General features: G+C 37.7%; 1 non-coding gene across 1 annotated transcript; it reads left to right on the top strand.

Moving 5' to 3' along the window:
• Positions 1–8,770: 8,770 nt before the first annotated feature.
• On the top strand, positions 8,771–8,843 carry TRNAW-CCA (transfer RNA tryptophan (anticodon CCA)). The gene has a single exon. It is a non-coding gene; the product is annotated as a tRNA-Trp (tRNA).
• Positions 8,844–13,829: the final 4,986 nt, after the last annotated feature.

Here is a 13,829-nt window from a genome sequence, read left to right as displayed (position 1 = left end):
AGTGGGTATGGGGTTTGATTCTAAACATGATTTCACCCCTCCTGCCATCTTGTTGGGGCTTCTGCTCTGCCCTTGGACAGAGATACCCTTTTTTGGTGAGACTGAGCATTCTCCTGCCGATGATTGGTCAGCAGCTAGTTGCAGTTTGGAATTCTTCCCGGAGAAGACGCGCGTAGGTCCTTCTACTCTGCTGTCTTGTAAAATCATTCTGTGTGTATTAGTGTTTGAAACTCTTTCTGCTTATTCAGTTGAGTTTCTGGGTTTTGAGCTCAGTTTCATCTTTTTGCATTGCATGTATGATTTTTAGGAAATTCATTTCTGGAGATTTGACTTTTTCATGTGGAAAATTAAGCTAAATATATGACTGTCTCACAGAGAAAGTGTGAAAATTAATGGGTTAATGCTGGAAGAGCAGTTAAAGATCTTTAGACAAAAGTGTCATTGTCAATTCTATCATAGAATCATTTGGACTCTAGAATAATGTATCTAATGAGATCACAAAGATAGTATTTAAGCACATTTATTCTTAAATATTTTTTCAAGTTATAACTGTGGTTTCTAATTTAACAAATCTAAATTTATTTAATCAAATGGGCCTGGAACCCAGTCAGAGAGTGGTCTTACACCAAAAGGGAAAGATAGATAATTATCCTTATTTTCTTATCTGTTAGTTTTCTAATTATGCAGTTTTTTCCAGTGAGGCTATGCATAGGGCCTCTGAAAGCAACACTGTACTTGATTTAAAGGAAAGCAATTTAGAGACCTAAATTTTTAAAGTCATTTTTCTTTAGCTTACAAAAAAACCAAAATTTTAATGTACTGGTAATGCATATTGATGATACGAGATATGCAGATGACACCACCCTTATGGCAGAAAGGGAAGAGGAACTAAAAAGCCTCTTGATGAAAGTGAAAGAGGAGAGTGAAAAAGTTGGCATAAAGCTCAGCATTCAGAAAACTAAGATCATGTCATCTGGTCCCATCACTTCATGGCAAATAGATGGGGAAACAGTGGAAACAGTGTCAGACTTTATTTTTGGGGGCTCCAAAATCACTGCAGATGGTGATTGCAGCCATGAAATTAAGAGATGCTTACTTCTTGGGTCTCCTGCACTGCAGGCAGATTCTCTCCCAGCTGAGCTACCAGGGAAGTCCACTGATGCTTACTTCTTGGAAGGAAAGTTATGACCAACCTAGATAGCATATTCAAAAGCAGAGATGTTACTTTGCCAACAAAGGTCCATCTAGTCAAGGCTATGGCTTTTCAAGTGGTCATGTATGGATGTGAAAGTTGGACTGCGAAGAAAGCTGAGCACCGAAGAATTGATGCTTTTGAACTGTGGTGTTGGAGAAGTCTTGAGAGTCCCTTGGACTTCAGGGAGATCCAACCCGTCCATTCTAAAGGAGATCAGTCCTGGATGTTCTTTGGAAAGAATGATGCTAAAGCTGAAACTCCAGTACTTTGGCCACCTGATGCGAAGAGTTGACTCATTGGAAAAGACTCTGATGCTGGGAGGGATTGGGGGCAGGAGGAGAAGGGGACGACAGAGGATGAGATGGCTGGATGGCATCACCGACTCGATGGACGTGAATTTGAGTGAACTCTGGGAGTTGGTGATGGACAGGGAGGCCTGGCGTGCTGCGATTCATGGGGTCGCAGAGAGTCGGACACAACTGAGCGACTGAACTGAACTGAATGCATATTGAAGTATATTACACTGAAAGAATGATGTTCTTTAATGTTGGCTGTGAATAATCAGCATCTTAAGTAAACTTCTGGAATTTTTAATATAATAGCTTTCTTCTGTGTATCGGTGTGTGTTAGATGGCAGAAAAGATTTCATGCTTTTTGTTACCATGAAATTTTTAAGTATAGTTGTGAAAAAAATTTAAGTGCATGCCTAGAATTGGAAAAACTTTGACATGGGCTTTACATTTAACATAAAAATGCAAATTCACATAAAGATGAAAATTAAAGATTAAAAAGTCTTTTAAATTACCTAATCTAGATGCAGACTAGACTGTTTCTTATCAATATTGCTTTAGAAAAAATTTTAAAATCTGTTATATTTTCATAGGAATCTATTTTCAAGTTGAATCTTAAATAATTCTCAATACATAAAATTTTGTTTGAATTTCATAATACATTAAGTTAGAGGTAATTTTTTTTATTGAAATATAGTTCATTTCCAGTGTTTTAGGTGTACAACAAAGTGACTTGTATATATATAAATAGGTATGTGTGTGTTAGTTGCTCAGTCATGTCCAACTCTTTGCAACACCATGGATTTTAGCTTGCCAGGCTTCTCTGTCTGTGGAATTCTCCCAGGCAAGAATACTGGAGGAAGTCGCCATTCCTTTCACCAGGGGATTGAACTGGAGTTTTCTGCATTGCAGGCAGATTCTTTACTGTCTGAGCCACCAGAGGAAGTCATATATATATATATGTATGTATGTATGTATAAATAAATATCCTTTTCCACATTTTTTCTGGTATAGGTTATTCCAAGATATTGAATATAGTTCCTGGTGCTCCTAGCAGGTCTTTGTTGCTTATTTCATATGTAATAAAGTGTACCTGATAATCCCCAGTTCCTAATTTATCCCTCCCATCCCTTTCTCCTTTGGTGACCGTAAGTTTGTTTTTTATGTCTGGGAGACTGTTTCTGTTTTGTAAGTAAATTCATTTGCATTTATTTTTTTAGATTCCACACATAAGTGATGTGATATTTGAAATTAGAGATAGTTTGATACAGCAGTGGGTAGATTAAATTTGGAAAGAACATTGAAATTAAATTGCAACCTAAACCTTCAACTTGATTATTATATTGATTATTTAGTAAATAAATATATATAAAAATTAATGTCCTTAGAAAGTGATACTGTAGAATTGATGATGTTTGTTGTCAAATATAGTTTGATAAATTTTGTGTTACCTACTTTCAGAATAACTTCCAGAAGGTTGTAGTGTTAAAAGCTTATGTATTCAGGCACATAGAAATGCAACTTAAACAAGTTTATCTTTCTCAGTGTAAATAACTGCGCAGCACATTTTAATAAAAATTATTTTCAGTTTAGTATTCATGCAGTAATTTACTCTTGAATTACATTGGTCACATGCCTGACATTACATTTATTGAATACACAAATTCCATTATTTAGTATTAGCTGGAAACATGCTATTCACACTACTCCTAGCATTTTACTAGAGATCTCAAAGGTGTTTCCAGTTTAAGAAAAATGAGTGGTCTTGCTTTGAAGAGAAACTGAGTTTAAGAGAATTAACAATTTTTCAGCAATCGCATAGAATTAGTGACAGTGCTGATAAAGTTCTCTTTCTCACTGAGATTATTCATTTAAGATTGAATTTATTCTGTGCATATATATTTATTTAAACATTATTGGATTTTAGAGAGAAAATAGTATCTCTGAAAAATTTACATTTTGTTCTTTCTGGAAGTTTTGGTTTATGAACTGTTTTATTTGAAAAATGCTTTCTCTTAATCAAAACAAAAATCAAATTCATAACTACTTCAGAATTAAGAGAACCTCCTCAAGGTGAAGTGCACAGATTAAGAAAATTGTATTTTTCATATACACGTTTATCATAGGAGTAAAGGAATTTCTTGTTTGTTTCTGATCTGTGCCATATGAAAACAAATGACTTAGGAAAAACAAGGCTATAATGCCATCTGGGGGCTTTTCAGGACATCACAGTTCACTAGAACTGAGAATCCTATAGGGTAATGTACAGTTACCCCCATTTGTTCTTCAGAACTATAATTACCATTCATTTTCCCCCTTTCACTGATTTACAGTAATTACACAGGAAGAATACTGGCTCAAATATCTTACCTTATCACGATGTTTCTTTCCTGTAGCCAGGCAATGTTTTTTTTCCTCTCAAGAGGTAGGATATGTACAACATCAAATGTCTAAAATTTTTGCATTATAATTTGCAATAGGATTGCAAGGTGAAACCAAATAAGAACAAGCTTAACCAAAAGGCATATACTAATATGCGTCTATGGCAGTGACAATATGTTGCTTTTTTGGCTTAGTCACACCAACAGAGCCACCTTAGAGTAAGGGTAGCGCTTGAGAAGTGCTTGTAGTGCAACACCCATTTTTGAGAGAGGTCATTTGCATCGGTCCGTTAGCAGTCCTAACTGAGTGCTAGTTTGCTCAATATTATTAAGAAAAAGAAAGACCCTCTGTGCTATCAGGAGGTAGTATATACAATACACATGAGATAAAAACATGTAAGAACTGCTAGTGTTTTATTTATAGTATTTTTGTTTGTTAATTTTTTTTTTTTTTACAATTTCAAGAGTGACTTTTGCTATCTGATGCTTTAACTATATCTTTCCCATTTGTATGATTTTCAAATCCATGTTGCTGTAAGCAATTTAATTTAAATCTCATTATTCTATTTGTAGTTTTTTCACATCTTTTTTCTTTTTGCTGATTACCTATTAGCTTGATATATAGTAGATGTTCAATAAATGAGAATAAGTCAATTTTTGAGTTTTCTAATTGTCTCAACAGAAAATATATTAATATATCATAAGGGAAAAGAAAAAAGTTGAAATAGACAGTGGCTGGATTTGTGAGATGACATATTTGGTCCATTGTTTGCAGCCTGATTCTGTGACTATTTTATGCACATGTTAAGAGGACTCAAAGAAGTCTAGCTGCTGCAGGGCCCCTTAAAACAAGCAGAATAAACTTGTGATGAGATCTGATCCGTTTTTTGGTCAACTGGTCATGATTGCATCTGCCAGAAGCTCTAGTTAAAGTTGGTGAGATTTGTAATATATAAAAATGAACATCTGTAAATTATCTGTTATTTGAACTGTATCACATTACTGTGGCAGAAGCTAGTTGTAGTTCTTCAGTGTTTTATCTTTTTCAACAGAGATGGGATTTGCAAAATTATTTGTATTGAAATATAGCTGAATTACAATATTAGTTATTGCTGTACAACAAAATGACTCAGTTTTACACATATATAATTTTTTTCATATTCTTTTCCATATGGTTTATCAAGGATATTGAATATAGTTCTCTGTGCTGTACAGTAGGACTTTTTATCTATTCTATACATATACCAGTTTGCATTTGCTAATCCCAAACTCTCAATCCAACCCTCTCCCCTCCTCCTCCCCCCCATTGGCAACCACTAGTAGAAATAGAATTTTAATTGAGAATTTGACTACCCCAAATAGAGTCTATATTTCTGTGACTTAAGCTCTAGCCTATGGGTTGTAAATAGAAATACCTCGTGGCAACTTCTGGAAAACATTCTGAAGAGACATTAAGTGGCATAAGCCATTTGCCTCTTCTTCATCCCTTTGTCTGTCTGCCGCCTGGAACAGAGATGCTGCCCTCTTGGGCTGTCAGGTGGAGGACACACAGAGTAGATCTATATGGAACGAGCAGGGTCTGTAGAGTGCCGTACAGCTCTAGGCCACTTGCCTGGGAGAGAAGTCAACTTCTACTATGATGCAGTTATTTTGGGTTTTCTATACCTTGCAGCTAATCACTGACTCAATGGCCATGAATTTGAGCAAACTCTGGGAAATAGTGAAGGACAGAGAAGCCTGTCCTTGGGATCACAAAGAGTCAGGTATGACTTAGTGACTGAACAAACAAGAAAAAATAAAATTGTCATGGAAAATGCAGATTCATTTATTGATTCAAGTAACTAAAGGTGTATTCATATTTTCAAATTAATTTTTAAATAACATCTGTATGTTTATTGCACTAGTGTTGCGCATCCTTGTGATACCATCATAATATTATTAGAAAAGGGACTGTTACAGTTGAGTAAAGAAATGCAGATAATAAACATAAGAAAAACATTCAACCTAAAACTACAAGTGTAAATTAAAACAATAAAGTATCTTGTATCTATTAATAACTTAACAAAAACATTAAAAAAGGGTACTGCTACACTGATTTATTGCTTGTGGCAACATAAATTGGAAAACATTTGGAAATATGTGTTAAGTGCCACAAGAGTATATTTGCCTTTTGATTCAGCTGACCCTGGGAAACAGTTCTAGGGAAATAATTGTAGATATTGAAAATGTTATGCAGACAAAGATACTCAGTAAGGCATTATTAATAATGGTGACACTTTGGAAAAATATAAATGTCCATCAATAGGGATTGGTTAGATAATATGTGATAGTATATATCAGACAATTGTCAGGTGACCATTGAAAATGAGGATTACTTATTCAACATATTATATTTGTTGGCACACAGTGGCATGTCAATAAATATTTGTTGGATGTGGGTATCTGCTACATTTCAGGAATTTTTGTAGGTTTTATACCTACTCATGGCTATAGACAGTAGACAGACATGGGTTTGGTTGTCTTGGAGCTTATAGTCTCATGGGAAACAGATGACATAATTATACTATGGAGTGGTTAAGACTGAGTTTCCACTGCAGGGGACATGGGTTCAAGCCCTGATTGGCAGTTAAGGTCCCACATTCTGTATGCTGGGTGTGGCACAGCCAAAAAATAAAAAAAAGAATTACACCCTAGTTAGTGCTATGTAGGAAAGGAACATGGTTCTATGAAAGCAAGTAACAAGGCAGCCTTACATAGACTGAGATATCAAGATAGGTATCACTGAAGATGTAACCTTGAATTGAGATCTGCAGAATGGGAGGAAGTTAATCAGGAGAATGGATAGAAACATTATGTAGTGATACCACGGAAAATGCGTAGATTGTAGTAACTGGAAAACAACAGGATACAGAAATGAACCCACAGTGTGATTATTTGCAGTAATGTACAGAAAAACTGGAAAGGATACATGAAAATACTAAGAACGATTTAAATAGTGGTAGGGTTATAAGTGATTTTTTTCCCCTCATAAATTTTCTCAGTTTTCTACATTGTGCTATACTTCTATGAAATTTTTAAGAAAGAGATTCTATTTCCCCATTATGTTAACATATAAAACTAATAGCACAACAACGTAGGAAGTTTGGACTCTTGTGGTACAAGAAAGACAAAAGTGAAGGTTTTTGTAGAACAAAATAAAGAAAACAAATGTTTGATAAAGCAGTTCTTGATGCAGAAAGACTTCTGTGGGCATGTGCAGAAGTTTAACAGGACTGCTCTCAGTTTAACAGGAAGAGGAAGGTTTTCTATCATTCTGAGGGTCTTTCATAATCAAGGGAGCTAGACAAATTAATTGGGCTCATGAACATTTAAAAGCCATATGTAAAATCTGTCAAATAGTATGTGGAAATGATGAACAGTTTTTGGAAGTTGTTCTGTTAAGGTATGTTTAAGTTTTTACAAAGGAAAGAAAATCAGTAGCCCTTTTAAATGCCTGGTTTGGAAAAACTGGGCAACTTCTTTATGCTATCTCTACAAATTGTTTGCAAAATACGTTTTATACCTTCCCTGCATGCAAGGAGGAAGGAGGCAGATGGATGAATGGGGAATAGTAATTTAGTTCCCAAGGAAACATTTTGCTAATTGGAAAAAAGGGCAGGATCAGGATCTGTGGCTGTGGCAGTGTATCCAGACAGCTATGAATTTTTCTGCTGTTATTTTCTAACCTTGAAAGAAGGAGGAAGTTGCATTACAGATTTTAAGAGCTAATTTAGTTATATGGTGAATGCTGACCATTAGCCACATAAGAAAGGCAATGCCGCTGAAGAATTCAGGTTGTCACTGGCAGATGCGCAGATCTGTAGAGTGCCAAGCAGGAATGAAACAGTGAATTCTGTCAGTTAGACTTAGGAATCTTCATAAGAATTCCCTAAACAGGGGTTAACAGAAACAAATCTAGAAAAGCACATATGCCATGTGGTTCACACGTAGTTGCTCACTCTAAGACTATAGATGTGGAACAACTCCATGTATACTCAGAGCACTCCAAAGACCTAAGTGTTTAGCCGGCATCTGTGGAATACAATTATTATTTTAATTAGGCCTCTAGGCTGCAGGAAAAAATAAAATAGGATAAAATTACAGGCTTTTTCATTTGATCTTAATCAGAAAATTTCCATTGCTACTTGAGATTCCCTGAGGGTTAGAAATGGGTTGGCATCCAGTAGGAATATATTATAAATATCAGTGTTCAATATAATAATGCATTTATATATTGATTACTGATTTCTATTTTCAGAGTTTAAAAAAACATTCTGCTACTAGGACTGTTGAGATCTCCACCCCAATTTTATGTCCCATGGATTCCGATTCCTACTTGTTACCCTTGTCATAACAGCTTCTAACATGCATACTCACACAGCCAAGCAGAAATACACACAGTTAAAACCCTGGCTTTTCTTAACTTTGGGTTTGTGTTACAGTCATCTGGGAAATGTTTTAAAAATCTGATACCCAATTTGCTCCCTAGGCTAGTTACATCAGATTCTGGGTGGAATATCAGTGTCAACATATTTGAAAAACTCTTTCAGGTAATTTTGATGTAGAGCAAAGTTGGGAATCACTGTTCTAGATAAACAAGTAAGCTAGCAAAATTATAAATTCATTTTAGTTTCCCCCCCTAAAGGCATAATACTGTTGTTCTTTACCAGTAATTACTAGGTGTGTGTGCACGGTGGAATATTGTATTCGTTTATTGACTAACTGCTTAAACCCCTAAGGATGGTGAAAATGGAATAGGTGGTAAAATAAATATAATACACATTATTTATTACTGATTTATGAAGTGTCTTAAATGTGCTCATCTGCAGTATTAATAATTAGGGTGACTTCTGGGTAAGAGGGCTTCCCTAGTGGCTTAGAGGTTAAAGCATCTGCCTCCAATGCAGGAGACCCGGGTTCGATCCCTGGGCTGGGAAGATCCCCTGGAGAAGGAAATGGTAACCCACTCCAGTATTCTTGCCTGGAGAATCCCATGGATGGAGAAGCCTGGTAGGCTACAGTCCATGGGGTCACAAAGAGTTGGACATGACTGAGTGACTTCACTCACTCACTGTGGGTAAGAAGTCAAACTTAAGTAATGCTTCTTGGTGACCTAAATGGAGATTTAATATCTCAGAGTGTTATGTACTAGAATTCCAAACAGTTACAGTAATAGTAACAATAAAGCAATTAAGGTCATCTAGTCTTGCAACTTTCTAGCTACTTACAGTGAACTAACCTAAGCTGACGTTTGCTAATAGAACTGCAGATGTAATCGAACTGTGGATGGATATTTGAACAGATTCATATTGTTAAAAAGATTGCTCGATGGTTTACATGGAGAGAAGATAAAAATTCTTTGCTTGTGTTGTTCAGGGATTTAATATGATACACTATTGAATGACTGCGGTTGATTAATAAGGCATTAAATAAGAATCTGAAGCTAATGCAGACAGTGGAATATGTTACGGTGGGTTTCTGTCATCATCAATGCACTCCTTACAAATACTATAATTATGAAGGAAAAGCCATTAGAGACAGAGACTGAGAACTCAATTTAAAATTCTGCTGCATTCTACTGAATTCCTTGAAGTATACAACAGACTCTTTAGTGGAAATGCAAAGTCTTTAGCTGGACTATTCCTTGTTCAAATGGGAGCACAGGATACATTGGTGCAATTGCATGTGTTGAAAAGAGGTCAGCTGGAGAAAATGAACTGGTTGTGTTTGTTGGAGGGGAAAGTAGGAGAGAGCCTTAAATAAGTCTTGTGATTTAAAGGATCTTTCAGTGGGAAGGTCTAAAAGTTATAAGTAATACTTTATCCTAATTAGTAGGGGTGTGGTTTTTAAAATTCTAATTGAAAGTCTTGAGTCACAAAAACCTGGCTTTGAGTCTTGGCTCCATCATTTAACAGACAGTGTAAATAACCATGATTAACATCTTTGAGACTCAGATTTATTATTTATAAAATGAAGCTATTTCTTTTACCAACTTTGTAAGTGGTTATGAGGAACAATTAGGGTAGTGGAAAGGGATTCAAACCTGAAAATGCTAAAATTAAGTGTGTGGCAAACATTATTGATGTCCTATGCCACAGCTGTTCTCTTCTTCACTGTTGTTGGCAGAACCTTAATTTAGGAATTGACCCACTTCCCGTGGGGTAAATCGTGATCCGGTCTGGGGATGCCAGTTCCATACTAGTGTCTGGGTTAGAAGGGGAGAGGAGAGCCAGTCTCCGGCAACAAGACATGAAGAGGAAGTTTCTCAAGAGGTTCTAGTAAAGACTCACTTTCATATGTTGGCAGAGGAGCAAAATTCAGTGATAGCTTCAGGTTGCCAATAAATGGCTTAATGACTGGAATTTAAAAATAGTTTTATTTTATAAATCACATACAGTTAACCCATTTAAAGTATACAGTTTGATGTTTTTAATATCTTTACAGATACGTGCAACTGTTACCACAGTCAGTTGTACAACGTTTTTATCATTTGAAGAATAAACCTTGTATCCTTTAGTTACCATTGCTCTGACCCCTTTCCCCCAGCCCTAAGTAATCACTACCCAAATTTCTGTGTCTATAAATGTCCCTAGTCTGGACTTTCATATGAATGAAATCATATGGTAGTAGTTTTCTGTGACTAGCTTCTTTCACTAACATACTGTTTTCAAGGATCACCCATGTTGCAGCATGTATCCATGCTGAATTTCCTTTTATGGCTGAATATTTTATTTTCATGTATATATCACATTTTGTTTGTCCATTTGTCCATTGATGGATATTTAAGTTGTTTCCTCCTTTGGGCTGTTACGAATAAGGCTGCTATAAGCGTGCATGTTACAAGTTTCTGTATGGACATGTTCTCATTTCTCTCGGCATATATGTGGGAGTAGAATTTTGGGGATCTCTGAAACAAAGGGAATTCCCAGGTAGATGGCACAGGATACCCCAGCTGTCCTGTGCTGTACAGCTATGCATCAGGCCTTAGCAATCAGTTCAGGTTGGAGTAGGAAGTCAGATGTCTTGAGGAGGGAGGTCTCCAGGAATAAAATGGAATTGCTATCTTTTAGGTTTGTTCAATTACAAAATTATATTGAGAGAAACAAAGTAAATCATAGGCCAGTTAGTTCAGGAGAAAGAACCAAGGGAAGGGCCAGCTAAGAAGAGCCCTTCTGGGACTTCCGTGGTGGTCCAGCAGTTAAGACTCTGTGCTCCCACTGCAGGGGATGCAAGCTTGACCCCTGGTTGGGGAACAAAGATCCTGTATGCCACAAGATGTGGCCTCTCCAAAAAAGAAGAGGAGCCCTCTGGGAAAAGAACAAACTAAACTGTGAACACTGGGCTCAAAAAGTATCCATTCCTGAATTTTATTGGATCAGATTTTGGAGCAATTTCTACCCCAGAGCATTGTCAGCAACAATTAGCCAACGATTAGTGAAGACTGATAGTTGGGTATAATAGCAAAAATCGGGAAGAAAGATTAAAGGTTAGGGAATGAGGCAGAGAGAGTCATTCTAAAGCCAGTCCTTCCATGGTGACTCCCATCCAGAAGGCTGTGCCCTCTGATGAGCAAGAGAAGAGTGTTCATACTGGTGTGTGTGTGGAGCAAGGGTATAGTCACTGGTTTGTCAATTTAGACACTACTCTCTTAGTTTAGTAGTTTAGTTTAGCCAAACCACTAAACCCATTTAGTTTAGCCAAATCAATACACAACCAAACAAAAACCTTCAGAGAGGAAGGGATATCAGTTCAGTTCAGTCACTCAGTTGTGTCTGACTCTTTTCAACCCCATGAATCGCAGCACACCAGGCCTCCCTGTCCATCAACAACTCCCGAAGTTCACTCAAACTCACATCCATCGAGTCAGTGATGCCATCCAACCATCTCATCCTCTGTCGTCCCCTTCTCCTCCTGCCCCCAATCCCTCCCAGCATCAGAGTCTTCTCCAATGAGTCAACTCTTCGCATGAGGTGGACAAAGTACTGGAGTTTCAGCTTTAGCATCATACTTTCCAAAGAACATCCAGGACTGATCTCCTTTAGAATGGACTGGCTGGATCTCTTTGCAGTCCAAGGGACTCTCAAGAGCCTTCTCCAACACCACCATTCAAAAACATCAATTCTTCTGCACTCAGCCTTCTTCACAGTCCAACTCTCACATCCATACACGACTATTGGAAAAACCATAGCCTTGACTAGATGGACCTTTGTTGGCTAAGTAATGTCTCCGCTTTTGAATATGCTATCTAGGTTGGTCATAACTTTCCTTCCAAGGAGTAAGCGTCTTTTAATTTCATGGCTGCAGTCACCATCTGCAGTGATTTTGGAGCCCCCCAAAATAAAATCTGACACTGTTTCCACTGTTTCCCCATTATTTAACTTACGCAGAGTACATCATGCAAAATGCCAGGCTAGATGAGTTACAAGCTGGAATCAAGACTGCCAGGAGAAATATCAACAACCTCAGATATGCAGATGCTACCACTCAAATGGCAGAAAACAAAGAGAAACTAAAGAGCCTCTTTATGAGGGTGAAAGAGGAGAGTGAAAAAGCCTGCTTAAAAACTAAGATCATGGCATCCAGTCCCATCACTGCATTGCAAATAGAGGGGGGAAAAGGGGAAGCAGTAACAGATTTCCTCTTCTTGGGCTCCAGAATCGCTGTGGATGGTGACTACAGTCATGAAATTGAAAGATGGTTGCTTCTTGGAAGGAAAGCTGTGACAAACCTAGACACGTATTAAAAAGCAAAGACATCATTTTGCTGACAAAAGGTCTGTAGAGTCAAAGTTATAATCTTTCCAGTAGTCATATACGGATGTGAGAATTGGACCATAAAGGAGGCAGAATGCTAAAGAATTGACACCTTTGAACTGTGGTTCTTGAGAAGATTCTTGAGAGTACCCTGGACAGCAAGGAAATCAAACCAGTCCATCCTAAAGGATATCAACCCTGAATACTCACTGGAAGGACTGATGCTGAAGCTCCAATACTTTGGCCATCTGATGCCAACAGCTGACTCATTGGAAAAGACTCTTCTGCCTTAAGACTGAAGGCAGAAGGAGAAGAGGGCGGCACAGGAAGGATGAGATGGCTAGATGGCATCACCGACTCAGTGAACATAAACTTGGGCAAACTCTGGGAGATGGTGAGGGACAGAGAGGCCTGGCGTGCTGCAGTCTGTGGGGTCGCAAAGAGTCAGACACAACTTGGCGACTGAACAACAACAACAAATTGGATAATCTGGAATAAAAAGGAAATGTCCTAGAAATACACAACCTACCAAGACTGAATCATGAAGAAACAGAAAATATGAACAGTCCAATGAGTAAAGAGAATTAGTCATCAAAAACTTCCCAACAAAGAAAAGCCCAGAACCAAATCCTACCAGGGTCAAAGAAGAATTGATAGTGGAACTTCCCTGGGGGTCTAGTGGTTAAGAATCTGCCTTCCAGTGCAGGAGATCCAGGTTTGACCCTGGTCAGGGCACTAAGGTCCCCCATGCTGCCGGCAACTACTGAGCCCGTGCACCTCAGCTAGAGTGCCCATGCACTCTTCAGTCCACCTGACAAAACCAGAGAGAAGCGTTAAGCACCACGACGAAGATCCTGGGTGCTACAACTCGAATCCAACACAGTCAAAAGAAAGAAAAAAGGAAAGAATTGATAACCACCATTTTCAAACTCTTCCAAAAAGCTAAAGACAAGAGAAAAATCCCTAACTCACTTGATGAGGCCAGAATTACCCTGACACCAAAGCCAGATGCAGTCATTGCAAGAAAACTGCAGTCCTGCACCCCTGAGCACCGCAGATGTAAAAGTTCTCACCAAAGGATTAGCAAACCAAACTCAGCTGCACAATGAAAGAAACACACACCGTGATCAAGTGGGAGTTTTTCTGAGAATGGTTCAGCATTCATAAATCA

Source organism: Ovis canadensis, chromosome 7 (genome assembly GCF_042477335.2).
Source record: "Ovis canadensis isolate MfBH-ARS-UI-01 breed Bighorn chromosome 7, ARS-UI_OviCan_v2, whole genome shotgun sequence".
In the NCBI taxonomy this organism is placed as follows: domain Eukaryota; kingdom Metazoa; phylum Chordata; class Mammalia; order Artiodactyla; family Bovidae; genus Ovis; species Ovis canadensis.
This window is presented reverse-complemented; position numbering and strand designations above follow the sequence as displayed.